We start from the raw sequence: 15,161 nt of genomic DNA on the forward strand, positions 1-15,161 counted from the left end.
GAACTTTAATCAATTTCCAATTCATTGTAATGAGTTTCCTTGAAATATCTACAGGGCTTTACTCAATCACCTCGTATATGGTTTGCATTGTACTATGGAGGGAATTTATCATACGCTAGCATCATGCTCTGTTGTATGATGAAAACCCCAAACCTCCTCCTCCCAAAAACATCAGGAGGGTTCCTCTTAATTTACCCAGAGGCTAGTGGCGCTGGCATACATCTCTATGCAGGGCCTTTTCTGGCGTAGAATTGCGCTAATACCTGCATCTGTTCATAACGCTGTTCCAGCTCTAGTGTGCGCTGTCAGACTACTTGGCTACTCCCAGAGCTGGCTGTCAGACTCAAGGGCCACCACCATAGTAGGATGTTAGACTCCCGGGCCACCCCTACAGTCAGCTATTGGTACCACTGGTCACTCTAAGAGCAGGCTATCTCTGTCAGCTTCATAGAACTAGATAGAGCAGCCAGTGCATGCGGGACTGGCTACTCTCCTCTTCACGGTTATGACAGGCTCCGTTTTCGTGTTCCATATTAAGTCCCCTCACTGAGATGTTTAACGATCAAGAAGTCACCCCCAGTCCTTTGGATAGGTGCTAACTTGTATGTCACTGGAGAACCCCTTTACTTGGTTTTCCGTTAACCTTACAAAGTGTAACCAAATGACTTTGTATCTGGTTCTGTATTGTACTATGGGAGGATTTTATCATACTCTGGCACATTTTGAGCTATTGTATGATGAAAACGCTGGCATCGGATATATCAGCATGCCAGATATATCAGAAGGGTCCAGCCTCTTTAATTATTTAACATTTGGCGGCATTGGCGTACATCTTTATGAAATACCCTACCTGACTTAAAGTTGTGCTAAAACCTGCGCCTGTGTGGACCCCTGGAACACCATCGGGGCCGGATGGAAGACTTCTGCGTCACCCCCAGATCGGCCTGTAAGGCTCTGAGGCCTACCACAGTGCGAGCTGTTAGACCATTGGGCTACCCCAAAAGCAGACTGGAAGACACCTGTGTCAGCCCCTGAGCAAGCTGTAAGACTGCTGTTTTATATCCAATTTCCAGCTGTAAGTCTCCTGGTTTCACCAACAGTTTGAGCTGTAAGTCACCCAGGTCCACCCCAGTATGAGCTGTAAGACTCCTGGGTCACCTCAAGAGTAGGGCTACAAGACACCTTGCCCACCCACAGTACGAGCTGTAAGATTCCAGGGCTACCTCCAGAGCAGGGCTGTAAGACACCAAGGCCACCCCCAGGTTCAGCATAGCACAGGTTGAGTGTAGAAATCATAATAGTGTTTAGAATGTAAAGTAAAAGTCTTTGACCAGTTCAGTTAGCAGAATTGCAAGCTATATGGTCCTGTTACTTTGGTCACCTTTTTGGTAAATTGATTAAAGGTTATTTCTACTAAAATGGTAGAATATTCATCTATTTTGGTGATGGTTAGGACGGCTGTAGGGGTTTATGGAGGAGGCCGTACTTTTTGTTTTTTAATAGGTGAACTTTAATCAATTTCCAATTCATTGTAATGAGTTTCCTTGAAATATCTATAGGGCTTTACTCAATCACCTCGTATATGGTTTGCATTGTACTATGGAGGGAATTTATCATACGCTAGCATCATGCTCTGTTGTATGATGAAAACCCCAAACCTCGGGGCGTGGCCTGGCTGCCGTGTAAGATGGCCGCGTAAGGAGAGTGCTCCGGCTCCACTACCGCGATCTACCAGCCATACGGGCGACCAGAGGGCACAATGCCCAGCAAAACACCCAGTTCCCTTCCCTCCTCCGCAGGGAGAAAACGGGGGGCTAAAGAATCAGGAGGACAGCAGATTGGGCACTACTTTCCTCCAGACCCGCCGCGCGGCACCACGAGGAAGCAAGGTGGCGCCTCGGCCCGGTCCTCAGCAGGCAGGGGCACGCCGCACAGCGCTCTGCCTCAGCGCAAGGCACAAGTAGGTCTTCCTTCGGGCAGCAACTCACCAGCCTCCTTTGACGTTCCGGAGCGCTGGAGCCTGGATTCTGGCACCATCCGAGCGCCGGCTCTCCCCTCTCCTGCTCAAACAGAGGAGGACTGCAGCATGCCACCGCTGCTCCTCCACTCAGAGGAGAACTCACTGGCCTCAGCATCTCCCCTGCAAGAGGCTGAAGACTCCCACTCAGCTACTAACAGCCCAGCAAAGCAACGGGCTAAGAAACAGGAACCAGCACATCACTACCAGGTGAATGCTATATCTTCTCACCAGCCTGATTTTTTTGCCACTTTCCAAGCCTCAGACAAAACTGTGTCTGAACACACACTTATGTCTATGCTGATGGCACTGCGATCCTCCCTGCACACTGATCTGTCTACTCTCATCAAACCTATTCAGACCTTGGTCACTGATTTGGGGGAAAGAGTGTCACACACTGAAGATAAGCTAGCATCCTTTGTTGAATCACATAATGAGCTGGTTGATGCTCACAACGCAGTAGAAGCATCAGTCTCAGCTATTCAGGCAAAACTTATCAACAATGAAGACAGGGACAGACGTAACAACGTCAAGATAAGAGGCATTCCTGAGACTATCCTGGCTTCACAGCTTAAAACGTATGTCCAGCAATTAACCAAATCTCTCACCCCTGATCTTGCGGATTACGAGCTAAGCATTGACCGTGCTCACAGAGTGCCTAAACCGGATAACCTGCCAGATACAATTCCTCGTGACACTCTGGCTAGATTTACATTCTACCATGTTAAAGACCAATTACTTGCGCAATCCAGAAAACTAGCCAAACTCCCAGCGCCTTATGATTCCATCAAGCTCTTCACAGACTTGTCAGCGGCTACTCTCCAAGCAAGAAAGGGCTTTGCCTCTATTACTACTATACTGAGAGCGAATGAAATTCCCTACAGGTGGGGCTTCCCCACTAAAATTCTCGTCAAAAGGCAAAATAGGATCGTCGCAATAAGCAACATTGAAGAAGGTATGGCTGCATTGGACTCCTGGGGAATCCCCAGACCTGATCCTCAGCAAACAGCATCCACAAGCAACCTCAAGCGTCTAGACCCGGAATGGAGAAAGAAGGGTCATACCTGAGTAAAGAAAAGGTGGTGGAGCCGACCTCAATGTCCTTACGTTTCCACAAGGACAATTTTCCCCCAGTGTGGTACCTACCTGAAACGGGTACGAAATCTCATGTTTACCCTTATGTTCTTATGCATAGTTAAACTGTTTTGTATTGTTTGCCCATGTCAATATTGCATAATATTCGCTAAGGTTGTCCTAAAGAAACCATTGCTCAATAAGAAGAACAAAAACCCACCATATAGCATGTTTCTAAATATTTCCTATGGCATTATCTGTACTCTCATTGAATGTAAAGGGGCTTAATAGTCCTTTCAAGAGGTCACAGTTATGGAATGAGGTGAAGAGGCAGAAGGGAGACATTGGGGCAAATTTACTTACCCGGTCCATTCGCGTTCCAGCGGCGGCTTCTCCGCTCTGGATTCGGGTCCGGCCGGGATTTAATAAGGTAGTTCTTCCGCCGTCCACCAGGTGGCGCTGCTGCGCTGAAAGTAAACTCATCGCGCCGGAATGCACCGAGCTGGACCAGGTGAAGGTAAGCGGTCCTTATGCGACACATTTTCGGTTTTTAAATGCGGCGTTTTTTCCGAATACGTCGGGTTTTCGTTCGGCCACGCCCCCCGATTTCCGTCGCGCGCATGCCAGCGCCGATGCGCCACAATCCGATCGCGTGCGCCAAAATCCCGGGGCAATTTAAGTACAAGCGGCGCAAAACGGAAATATTCGGGTAACACGTCGGGAAAACGCGAATCGGGCCCTTAATAAATGACCCCCATTGTCTGCTTGCAGGAAACCCATATTTGCTCCTCTAACCCTCCTAAAATCTCCCATGCGTCTTTTCCGCATATAATCTCTTCCTCCTTCCATAAAAAAAAAAGGGGAGTCCTCATTGCTTTAAGATCCTCTTTAACGATAGAAATACAAAGATCCATTATAGATCCTCATAGCCGTTATATCATTCTAGTTTGCAAGATAAATAACTTACAGTACACAATAGTTAATATTTATGCACCTAACACCAAGCAGGGACCTTTCCTAAAAAAGCTTTTTAAAAAACTATCAACAGTCAAACAGGGCTTCTTAATAATGTGTGGTGATTTTAACTCAATAAATCACCCTCAGATGGATACTACTTCAACTACTCCTCCCAGATCTTTTACTCTTAACCGCCTGCTCTGGGAAAACGATTTTCATGATATCTGGCGCATTCAGCATGCAACAGAAAGGGATTATACGTATTTTTCCCCCAGACATAAGACGTATTCACGCATTGACTCCATAATAGTAGATAGACGAATGATAGATCAAGTTATCTCTTCTGAAATAGGGATAATCCATTGGTCAGATCACGCGCCAATTAAAATCAAGATTATGGATAAATTCTCTGACCATAACGATTTTATATGGAGAGCCAACATGTCCTCAGTTGCCCAGACAATACATTCGGCCCGTATGGAAAATGCTCTCCGAGAGTTTTTGAGATTTAATGACAATGGGGAAGCTAATATCTTTTCCATCTGGATCATGATGAAAGGGTTTGCCCAGGGAGAATTTATCGCTATAGGCAGTGCGATTAAAAAAAAAAGAAACAAGGAAATAAATGATACCCTATTAAAAATACAACTCCTAGAAGCTCAGAATAAAAGGACCTTTTCACAAGCCTTAATCCTAGAATTAAATAAACTACGTCTCCACTTAAGAAACCTCATGTTGCACACATACACCCACTCACTCCAGAAATTAAAGTTACGATTCTACTCACAGGACCAAAAAGCTGGATCCATGCTTGCTAGAAGGCTTAAACAAAGAGCACTTAAATCAAAAATACCATTTCTTCACCATCCACAGACTGGAGAAAAAATTATTGCCCCTAGAGATATTGCAAATGCTTTCATGTCATTCTATTCTGAATTGTACAATCTCAGAGAAAATAACGGCACTAAGGTCCCCTCCCAAACTGAAATACAGAAATTTTTAGACAAACTGTCCCTTCCAAAAATATCTCCAGAACAATTAACCTCTTTGAACGCCCCAATATCGGAAGCAGAAATTGCTAAGACAATAAAATCTTTGCAAAGTAACAAATCCCCTGGCCCTGATGGACTCCCGGGAGCGTTTTATAAAAAATTCTCCCAAGCATTAACACCATATTTATGTAGAATATATAAAGAGGCAGCAACACAAGGAGCATTTCCAGACAGGATGCTTGAGGCATTGATAGTCACAATTCCAAAGCCAGGCAAGTCTACAGATAACACAGCAAATTATCGACCTATCTCTTTGCTGAACGAAGATGTGAAACTATATGCCAAACTTTTAGCCAACAGGCTCAAGAAAATCCTCCCCTTCCTAATCTTACCAGACCAGGCAGGTTTCACCCCTAATCGACAAGCTTCTGATAATACACGCAGGCTGATTAATCTTATGCAGATATGCCAACTTAGGAAAACCCCAGCCACCTTTTTAACAATCGACGCGGAGAAAGCATTCGACAGGGTGAACTGGGAGTATATATTTATGACCTTACACAAATTTGGAATAGAAGGCCATATGTTTATGGCTATTAAAGCACTCTACTCTGCACCATCAGCTAGGGTCTTTGTAAACAGCACTCTCTCAGATAAGTTCACCCTGTCGAATGGCACCCGCCAAGGATGTCCCCTCTCACCCATCATTTTTGTGATATCAATTGAGCCCTTTGCAGAAGCCATACGAGCACACCCAGACATAGCAGGTATAAAAGTAGGAGACCAGGAACATAAAATCGCACTATTTGCGGATGACATCATACTAATGTCCACCTCCCCAGAGAAATCCCTACCATGTATTTTTCAACTAGCTCAAATATACGGTTCACTGTCATACTATAAAATTAACAAGACTAAATCCCAGATCCTTCCAGTGAACATGTCACCTGATATTATCACTAGACTGAAATCTCAATTCAGTCTAGACTGGCAAACAAAACAAGTTACCTACTTAGGAATAGAACTTACTTTTCCGACCACAGAACTATATAACTCAAACTTTCTCCCTCTTATAACAAAAATACACAAAGAACTGGCAGACTACTCTAAACACATCCTTTCTTGGTGTGGGCGCATCGCAACATATAAAATGATGATACTCCCCAAATTCCTATATTTATTTAGAACTATCCCCATCCCCCTCCCAGAATCGTTTTTCAACACTGTAAGAGTACAACTCAGTAAATTTATTTGGCACAATAACAAACCTAGAGTAGCCCATAAGATTTTAACAAAACCAAAAGAAGTAGGAGGACTCAGTGTTCCAGATCTCAAAGATTACTATTTAGTAGCAGTCCTAGATCAAATATATTTCTGGTGGAATGAAGAAATAAGCATGACCTGGAGAGAGCTAGAGAGCAGCTTTAGTAGTCAGCCCCTGATGTTCCGCCTCTTAGATGGCATATGGCATAAAACCCCTAATCCATCTAAACTCGCTACGATAATAGCTTCAGACTCAGCCTGGCAGAAACTGATTGCGACAGAAACAGACAAAGTCAAACTCCCCCTACACATAATACCTTTAGAATACTTGGAATACAAAATACCAGAGCTTGACCTATCTCACTGGCGAGCATGTGGCCTAAAAACTCTAGCAGATATAATGGACGGAGATGAAATCTTCCCTTTTAAGGAACTGACCCAAAAGGCAGGTGTACCAGAGAAGGAATTCTTCAACTTTATGAAGATTAGGAGCTTTTTACGTTATAATGACCCGAAAGCTTTAAATATTCATAAGCCAGTGCTTAAATACCTACAAAATACTTTATTGAAAAAGAAGGGAATAACACTTTTTTACTCTTTATTAAGCAATAGGAATGAGCTTACTAAACTCCCGTACATGTCCCATTGGGAAAGGGATCTGGACAGCTCCTTATCTATCACACAGTGGCAAAAATCAATGGTGCTTACACACGCCTCCTTCCGATGTGTGGCGCACCAGGAAGCTATAATCAAATCTCAAATGAGATGGTACTTTACCCCCTCACGCCTGCATAAGATATTCCCATCTACACCCCCAGGCTGCTGGAGATTATGTGGTCAAAAAGGTACTCTAATCCACACACTATGGTCATGTCCTAAGATCCGTACACTATGGAAGGGGGCTCTAACTATATTAGCTGACCTAGGCGTTAAGGAAAATCTGGATTCACCGGAGAAATCCCTTCTTCTTATTGATATAGACAAACTTTCCCCTAAAGTTAGAACAGTAGTGGCGCATATACTGATGTCAACTAAATTGATCCTGACAAGGCACTGGAAGGAATCGGCATGTCCCTCCTTGCAGGAAGTCACTACCCAGGTCAACTCAAACTACGCATTTGAGAAAGCGCTCTCATACCAGCACAATTCCCTTCCAGCATTCACAAGACAATGGGATGTCTGGACAACCTCTAGCTACTTCCAGGAATAAAAATAACCCTACCTCTGACATAGTTGGGCACAGTTATACACCCCTGGTTTATGATTTGTATGTTTACCGTTTACTGTTTGTACTTATTATGACCTATTTTTATGTGAGAAGAACACAGAGCATACCTTGGAAACATAGATAACGCCGAGAGACTTTGCATTGAGAAAATATACTGCTATGAGCAGATAACAATTATCTTATAAAAGCCAATCTATTGATTGTTTAAAGACAGAGAAATTGTGACCTGGCACCTCGGGACTTTTCTTATACCTCTCCGCGTGGATCTCCATCATTCCATGTATGTGTTAAAAAAAAAAAGTATTTTGTATGCTGTCAGACCAGATAACGGTCTATTACATGTATGCTTCTCTTCTCTTCAATAAAATGTTTAAAATTAAAAAAAAAAAAAAAAAAAAAAAAAACCCCAAACCTCCTCCTCCCAAAAACATCAGGAGGGTTCCTCTTAATTTACCCAGAGGCTAGTGGCGCTGGCATACATCTCTATGCAGGGCCTTTTCTGGCGTAGAATTGCGCTAAAACCTGCATCTGTTCATAACGCTGTTCCAGCTCTAGTGTGCGCTGTCAGACTACTTGGCTACTCCCAGAGCTGGCTGTCAGACTCAAGGGCCACCACCATAGTAGGATGTTAGACTCCCGGGCCACCCCTACAGTCAGCTATTGGTACCACTGGTCACTCTGAGAGCAGGCTATCTCTGTCAGCTTCATAGAACTAGATAGAGCAGCCAGTGCATGCGGGACTGGCTACTCTCCTCTTCACGGTTACGACAGGCTCCGTTTTCGTGTTCCATATTAAGTCCCCTCACTGAGATGTTTAACGATCAAGAAGTCACCCCCAGTCCTTTGGATAGGTGCTAACTTGTATGTCACTGGAGAACCCCTTTACTTGGTTTTCCGTTAACCTTACAAAGTGTAACCAAATGACTTTGTATCTGGTTCTGTATTGTACTATGGGAGGATTTTATCATACTCTGGCACATTTTGAGCTATTGTATGATGAAAACGCTGGCATCGGATATATCAGCATGCCAGATATATCAGAAGGGTCCAGCCTCTTTAATTATTTAACATTTGGCGGCATTGGCGTACATCTTTATGAAATACCCTACCTGACTTAAAGTTGTGCTAAAACCTGCGCCTGAGCGGACTCCTGGAACACCATCGGGGCCGGATGGAAGACTTCTGCGTCACCCCCAGATCGGCCTGTAAGGCTCTGAGGCCTACCACAGTGCGAGCTGTTAGACCATTGGGCTACCCCAAAAGCAGGCTGGAAGACACCTGTGTCAGCCCCTGAGCAAGCTGTAAGACTGCTGTTTCATATCCCATTTCCAGCTGTAAGTCTCCTGGTTTCACCAACCGTTCGAGCTGTAAGTCACCCAGGTCCACCCCAGTATGAGCTGTAAGACTCCTGGGTCACCTCAAGAGTAGGGCTACAAGACACCTTGCCCACCCCCAGTACGAGCTGTAAGACTCCAGGGCTACCTTCAGAGCAGGGCTGTAAGACACCAAGGCCACCCCCAGGTTCAGCATAGCACAGTTTGAGTGTAGAAATCATAATAGTTTTTAGAATGTAAAGTAGAAAGTCTTTGACCAGTTCAGTTAGCAGAATTGCAAGCTATATGGTCCTGTTACTTTGGCCACCTTTTTGGTAAATTGATTAAAGGTTATTTCTACTAAAATGGTAGAATATTCATCTATTTTGGTGATGGCTAGGACGGCTGTAGGGGTTTATGGAGGAGGCCGTACTTTTTGTTTTTTAATAGGAGAACTTTAATCAATTTCCAATTCATTGTAATGAGTTTCCTTGAAATATCTACAGGGCTTTACTCAATCACTTCGAATATGGTTTGCATTGTACTATGGAGGGAATTTATCATACGCTAGCATCATGCTCTGTTGTATGATGAAAACCCCAAACCTCCTCCTCCCAAAAACATCAGGAGGGTTCCTCTTAATTTTCCCAGAGGCTAGTGGCGCTGGCATACATCTCTATGCAGGGCCTTTGCTGGCATACAATTGCGCTACAACCTGCATCAGTTCATAACGCTGTTCCAGCCGTAGTGTGCGCTGTCAGACTACTTGGCTACTCCCAGAGCTGGCTGTCAGACTCAAGGGCCACCACCATAGTACGATGTTAGACTCCCGGGCCACCCCTACAGTCAGCTATTGGTACCACTGGTCACTCTGAGAGCAGGCTATCTCTGTCACTTTCAAAGAACTAGATGGAGCAGCCAGTGCATGCGGGTCACCTTAAGAGTAGGGCTACAAGACACCTTGCCCACCCCACCTTGCCCACCCTTACAGTACAAGCTGTAAGACCCCTGGGTAACCTCTAGAGATGGGCAAATCGATTCTAAAGATTCTAACTTTAGTTAGAATTTCAGAGAAAATTTGATTCGTCACAAAGCCACAGTTTTCGCTGATATGCTGGAACGAAGTTTTTTTTTTTCCCTCTTTTTTCCAGGTGGATGGGCGTCAGAACAACATGTTACAGAGAACTCTGAGAAGGAGAAAGGAACACCCCCGATGACATCTGCAGACCTGTAAGCCAATCAGGCTTATGTGATGTCACACAGCCCTTTAAAACCCAGCCATTTTACATCTCTCACTTCACACTTTATGTGCTGCCTTTAGCGTGCAGTTGCTGCTACTGTTCTGTGTAGTAATGATTCTTGCTGCAATTCATGGTTGTTCTTTAAGGGGGATCTGTATACCCCAAATAGCATTTCTATTTAGTGATAAAATCGAATAGGAAGAAATCTGTTTGACTTTCATGCATCTGCAATAGCAATTGGTGGACCAATCCCTGGTTGTTCTTTAAGGAGGATCTGTGTACCCCAAATAGCAGTTCTATTTAGTGACAAAATCAAATAGTAACAAATCTGTTTGACTTTCATGCATCTGCAGTAGCGATTTCTTTATGCAGCTGCTGTAGTGATTTGTGGACCTCTCACTGGGGGTCAGTTGGGGGGTATCTGTATAACGCACATTGCCATACCTTTTTGGGCCTATAGTTTACAGCCAGATTTACGTGTCAAATCTACATAGTTTATAAACCATTATGTCAGACAGAAAGCTGGCAGGTGGAGAAGGCAGAGGTGGCAGCACAGTAAGGGGACGTCGCAGCAAGGGTGACTCTGTGAGGCCAGAACTGCCGTTGTCATCTAGCGGCAGTCTGTTGATCAACAACCCAAAGGTTGTTGAATGGTTGACTAGGTCATTCAATTCCTCAAATATAACATTTGACAACCCCAGCCAAGAGTCTGTGGGTTCCTCAAATACAACAATTAGTTGGCATGGCCCAGGAGCAGGTCAGAGGCCCTCACCTGTCCTCAACCAGCTTCTGTCATGTTCCTTTCCCGCAGCCAGAGAGCTACTAGGTGGAATGGGCTCAGCACCACTATTCAGCGAGGACGAAGTGTTTGAGGACAGTCAGCAGCTGCTTGGCAGTGAAGAGGTGGGGCATAATTCCGCTGCTTCCTGAAGTAGGCAGGCTGTGCATACTGACACCAGTGAGGAGAGTAGCAGTGACCGGGAAACGCAAATTGACAATGATGTTTCTGATCGCACTTGGGAGCTAGGTGTAGCAGGGGATTCATCATTGTCAGGCAAAGAGAGTGTCAGCTTGCGCGTCAAGCAGCGGAGCAGGCAGCAAGTTGCTACTGTGGCCGCGAGTCAGCAGGGTGGCAGCAGTGTGAGAACTGGAGTTAAACATCCGCTGGGTACAAATCCCGACTCGCAGGTCCAAGTAAGCAGTGGCACAGGGGCTCAGCGAGGCAGCGGCGGTAGTAGTCGCTCAGTGCAGAGTAAAATTACCACCTCGGCGGTGTGGCAATTTTTTGTAAAGATACCAGAGGAGCCGAGCGTGGGTATATGTCGTATCTGCGGGCAGAAAGTGAAGCGTGGCCAGGGAGCTAACCTTGGCACCATGGCTCTGCGCCAACACATGCAGCATCACCATCCAATGGCCTGGGAGAAACGGGTGTCAGATGTGGTCTATCCTGCAGGCGAAGCAACAGCAGCAGCAGCACCTAGTGGCACACATGCTGTTTCAGCAAGTCAAGGCTCCAGCACCTCTGCCGGTGGAGCTGTTTGTCTTTGACATCATCTCCAGGTCCAGATGCTCCTGCTTCTCGCTACGCATGGTGCCAGCAGTCGTTGAGCGAGGTGATTACAAAGAGACAACTCTATGCATCCAGCCATCCTAAGGTGCAGAAGCTGACCGTGCTCTTGTCGGTTGTTGTTGGTACTGCAGTCTGTCCTGGACTCTGCACCCTTCAGAGAACTAATGGCTTGTGCTTAACCCAGGTGGAATTTTTTTTTCCAAAAAGGCACTGCCAGCCCTTCACCATTATGTAGAACAGAAGGTGGGCCAATCCTTGAGCTTATCAGTTTCTTCCAAGTTGCAGCGCGGACATGTGGAGCTGTAACTATGGTCAGGGCCAGTACATGTCCTTTACAGCCCACTGGGTGAATGTGCTTCCCTCCCTGCCACACCAACAACTTACACAAGAGATGGCGCTTTCTCCTCCACGATGTCAAACTGCTGCTCCTGCACCAGTGTCCGCCTCCTCCTTCTCCACCACCACCTCAGCCTCCTCAAGTGCTGCTTCATCATACCACATCTGCAGGGCACAGCAGTGTCACACAGTTTGTTCGCCCAGGCAAACCAGGTGTAGAAGTCACACAGGGGAGGGACTGCTCCGTGTCATGCAACATGAAATCAATGTGTGGCTTTCTCAGCAACAACTAAAAATCTGAACCATTATGACAGACAATGGAAGAAACATGGTGTCCGCGCTGCACCGAAGAGCGATGGTCCATGCGCCCTGCATGGCAAACGTGTTCAATCTGGTAGTCAACAAGTTCCTGAAGTCATCCACCCATCTGCAAGCTATTCTAAAAATGTCCAGAACACTATGCACGCACTTCAGCCATTCTTACAAAGCCAGGCACACCCTCCTTGAGTTGCAGCGTCAGAACGGCCTACCCCAACATAGTCTGATATGCGATGTTTCTACCCATTGGAATTCCAGCCTCCATATGTTACACCGCCTGTATGAAATGAGAAACGTCATTAATAATTTTTTGTTGATGCAAGCGGACCGAAGTACTCCCCTGTGTAACTTTGATGTCAGCCACTGGCAGCTCATGCGTGACACCTGCCGTTTGCTCATGCCCTTTGAAGAGACTAAGTTATTTGTCAGTCGCCAGGACTGCGGGATGAATAACGTCATTCCACTGCTTCATGTTCTGGAACTCATGCTGCAAAATCTGTCTGGTCAGGGCACTAGAGAAGTGGAGACTACATCTCATGGCCACATGAGTCCGGTGGGGGCTGAACTGGTGGAGGAGGAGGACTTTGGAGCACAAGCAGAGTCTGGTGAAATCAGTGTTTTGTTCACTCAGGTGAGTGGAAGTGAAAGAGAGGAGGAGCAGGAGCATCCGAAGGAGGTAGAAATCGAGGCAGATGACCCAGAAGCACCGTGGCAGTATACTCTGGAGATAGAGACCGGGAGTCCCTCAGAGTCACTTGCACAGATGGCCCAAAGCATGCTACATTGCCTGACTAGTGAAAGCCGAATAGTCAACTAGGGATGACTTTTGGCTCTCCACCCTCTTGGACCCTCGCTGCCGGGCAAAAATGGGTGACTTTTTTCCAGCTGCTGAGAGGAAGAAACAACTGGCATACTATAGAGAAATACTGTGCACAGATTTGGGCGCTGCCTATGTGCGACATTGTCCATCCTCTGTCAGGTCTGACCAGGGGATTTCTGGCAGTCATCGCTCGTGTACTACTGCCACGGCTGCTGTGGGGTGCTGGGGGGGGGTAGGAGTAGTAGCAGCTCCATCAGCACCACCTTAAATCTGGATTCCTTATTGAGCAACTTCCTTCATCCGCCTAGTGAGGAGGGTAGGCGCCACCAGCAGGAGCAGCAGGACATGGAGCAGATCCTGCACCAGCCGGTGGTGGCCTTGCTTGGACAGCACTTTACCACCTCAGGTAGAGGATCCCATGGACTACTGGGCAGCCGAACTTGATTTGTGGCCGCAACTTGCGGAAATTGCAGTAGAGAAGCTATCCTGCCCGGCCAGTAGTGTGGCATCAGAGCGGGTGTTCAGTGCGGTGGGGGCCATCGTTACCCCAAGGAGAACCCGCTTGTCCACCCGTAATGTGGAGAGACTGACCTTTGTCAAGATGAATTAGGCTTGGATCGGCCAGGATTTCAACTCACCAATGCCTAATGCATCAGATTAGATCAGCCATGACGCCTCCTTCAAATGTTGAGAAATTTGGGGTTCTAACTACCTGCCTCATTCTGATGCTGTCACCCACCTGATGCCACACATCTGCTGCCAGTTAAACCATCTGCCTCCTACCATCTTTACCAGGGACTGGAATTATTTGCCACCTCCACACTATATCATGGTGCCACCCTGCATGCTCCTGCTGCTTCTGCTGAAGCCACCTCCACACTATATCATTGTGCCACCCTGTGGGCTCCTGCTGCTGCTGCTTCTGATGCAACCTTCAGACTATATCATTGTGCCACACTTCAGGCTCCTGCTGCTGCAGCTACTGATGCCACCAACACACAATATCATTGTGCCACTCTGCGGGCTCTTGCTGCTACTGATGCCACCTTCACACTATATCATTGTGCCACCCTGCGTGCTCCTGCTGCTGATGCCACCTCCACACTATGTCATTGTGCCACCCTGCAGGCTCCTGCTGCTTCTGCTGACACCACCTCCACACTATATCATTGTGCCACCCTGCGGGATCTTGCTGCTGCTGCTTCTGATGCCACCTACACACCAGTGGCGTAACTACCGCCGTAGCAGCCGTAGCGGTTGCTACGGGGCCCGTGAGGTTCAGGGGCCCGGGGATGCACGCTCCCTGCAGTGCTTTGCCACGGCCTGGGGTAAGTGGTCCGGGGCTGCAGTGCCCCCGGGCCCCTTCCTCTCTGTGCATCTACACGTCTCCTGAGCCCGCCCGCCTCTTTCCGGGATCCCTGCCTGCTCATATCCTTGACCCGCCCCCCAGCCACCTCTCTGACCCGCCCCCCTCATCTCCCTGACCTGCCCGCTCATCAGCCTGCAGGGCGGCACAGTTGATTCTCTGCCCCCCCCCTTCCCCCGCTCGGCCCCCCCCTTCCCCCGCTCGGCCCCCCCTTCCCCCGCTCGCCCCCCCCCCGCTCGCGCCCCCCCTTCCCCCGCTCGGCCCCCCCTTCCCCCGCTCGCCCCCCCCCTTCCCCCGCTCGGCCCCCCCCCGCTCGCGTCTGAATGCATCTGGACACCTGCCTGAACACCCATACAGCCCCCAAACTTCCTAAAAGGTAAGTATATACAGATGTATTTATCTGTATGTATATATGTATTTATCTGTATGTATATATGTATTTATATGCATATACTGTGTACATATGTATATACAGTGTATATACAGTGTGTATATGTGTATATATTGTATATATACTGTGTATATGTGTGTATATACTGTGTATATGTGTATATATTGTATATATACTGTGTATATGTGTGTATATACTGTGTATGTGTGTATATACTGTGTATGTGTGTATATATTGTATATATACTGTGTATATGTGTATATATTGTATATATA

The 15,161-nt window shown here is 46.8% G+C and overlaps 1 long non-coding RNA gene across 1 annotated transcript in view; it reads left to right on the top strand.

Moving 5' to 3' along the window:
* LOC140128934 (uncharacterized) overlaps nucleotides 1–10,184 on the top strand; it is a 150,287-nt gene extending 140,103 nt beyond the window's left edge. The window contains exon 3 of the long non-coding RNA XR_011855199.1: nucleotides 9,996–10,184. This is a non-coding gene — a long non-coding RNA (uncharacterized lncRNA). The remainder of the gene's footprint in view (nucleotides 1–9,995) is intronic.
* The last annotated feature ends 4,977 nt before the right edge of the window (nucleotides 10,185–15,161 follow it).

The sequence above is a fragment of the Engystomops pustulosus genome, chromosome 4, assembly GCF_040894005.1.
Source record: "Engystomops pustulosus chromosome 4, aEngPut4.maternal, whole genome shotgun sequence".
Taxonomy (NCBI): domain Eukaryota; kingdom Metazoa; phylum Chordata; class Amphibia; order Anura; family Leptodactylidae; genus Engystomops; species Engystomops pustulosus.